We start from the raw sequence: 1,622 nt of genomic DNA, 5'->3' as shown, positions 1-1,622 counted from the left end.
CAACATTAGTTTAGGTATATAATGACATTAAAGCTTATTTATATGAAATTGTTTCAGTTATTGCTCTAATATGTTTATATGGTCTGAGAATGTGAGTTTTGTACGTGGTTCCACAAAGAAATATGGCTTATTTAAAAGCTGGAGCGATACACCCCATTTGGCCAAAACGGATGACTCGACCACCCCTCTCTCTCTCTCTCTCTCTCTCTATATATATATATATATATATATATATATATATATATATATATATATATATTTGCCATTTGAGTTGGCCGAAACACCCTCAATGGCCATAGGGGTGGTTCGGTTCGGCCACCCCCAAATATGCTTAGATGGCTAGGGATGGTTTCGGCCACCTCCATTTGGGCATTTGGTGGGGGTTCGGCCAATCCCCATTTTATATTTTTTTATCTAGTTTTTTGATATATTTTTAATTTTCTATTGTAAGTCAAACGTGTCACAATATGAATCATGATTGGTGTTTATGTGGCTCATTAGGATTTTTTTGTGTTATTCGTTTGAAAGTTATTCAATGTTCTAACTATATAATTTTATTTATCCATTGAATCTTTTTTTTTTTTTGTTTTTTTTTTTTTTTGAAATGTCCACATAAGAGTGGGGAGAGAGATTCGAACTAGTGACCTCCTCTTCATTATGCGTGGTGTCAGCCGATTGAGTTACCTCTTGGTGACATTTATCCAAAAAGTTAAGCAAATGTGAAACGGGTTTATTTAATTATATCTAGATACGATATGAGTATAATTAAAACCAAATCAATCATTTAAATACCATATATATGACACATAATTAGCTCAACTTAATCATTATGATACAATTAAATCTACAGCCACATTTGTGATTCCAAATTAAGGAAAAAATGCAAAATTAGCTCTTGTGGTTTTCCTAATTTACAATTAGTTCTATGTAATATAAAAATGAACTCAATTGTCCTTCAGTTATTCCAAAAATAAAAAAATTAGTCCTTAAAGTAAAATTTTGTCTACTAGTTTAACAGATTCCGTTAGTGTGACACTAACTTAAATCGAACAAGTGTCACAACTTTATTAGCTATGACGTTTAACGCAATCAAAATCTGTTAAGTCAGTGAACGCAATTTGACTGTGAGGACTAAATTGTTTTTATAACATACTTGAAGCAACTTTGAGTTCATTTTAATACCACGGGGAGTTAATTCACCCCCATTTAAATTAAATATTCCACATGTTGAGCCACACCTATTAAAAGGGAGATGTTAAACTAATGATTAAGTAATTAAATTTACCTCTTCCTATCAACTTAAGTTGTTGGGACAAGGTGTGATTTAACAATATTAAACTGAGAAGAACAAATACTACACTTGATCTTAGCCAAAAGACTGAGAAAGGTACACAAACAGAGCTCTAGTTATAATGGCCAATATTCCTTTTCGAAAAAAGTATTTTTATATACAATAACCACATTGCTACATGTATAGTTTAGTAGTAAATGTATGAATCCTTCTCTTAATCTTTTAATAGTTCAGGGTCCCTTCGGTTTGTTTGATTCACATTCCGATAAAAAAAAACAAAAAAAAAAACTTTATTTCTTAGAAGGATTTAATACTTTACCTATAATGAAAG

General features: G+C 31.1%; 1 pseudogene; it reads right to left on the bottom strand.

Annotated features, from left to right (window-relative positions):
* Window positions 1-1,247: 1,247 nt before the first annotated feature.
* Window positions 1,248-1,391, bottom strand: LOC132183457 (U2 spliceosomal RNA; annotated as a pseudogene).
* Window positions 1,392-1,622: the final 231 nt, after the last annotated feature.

Source organism: Corylus avellana, chromosome 5 (genome assembly GCF_965113065.1).
Source record: "Corylus avellana chromosome 5, dhCorAvel1.hap1.2, whole genome shotgun sequence".
Taxonomy (NCBI): domain Eukaryota; kingdom Viridiplantae; phylum Streptophyta; class Magnoliopsida; order Fagales; family Betulaceae; genus Corylus; species Corylus avellana.
Note: the sequence above shows the minus strand (reverse complement) of the source record. Positions and strands in the feature narration are given on the sequence as shown.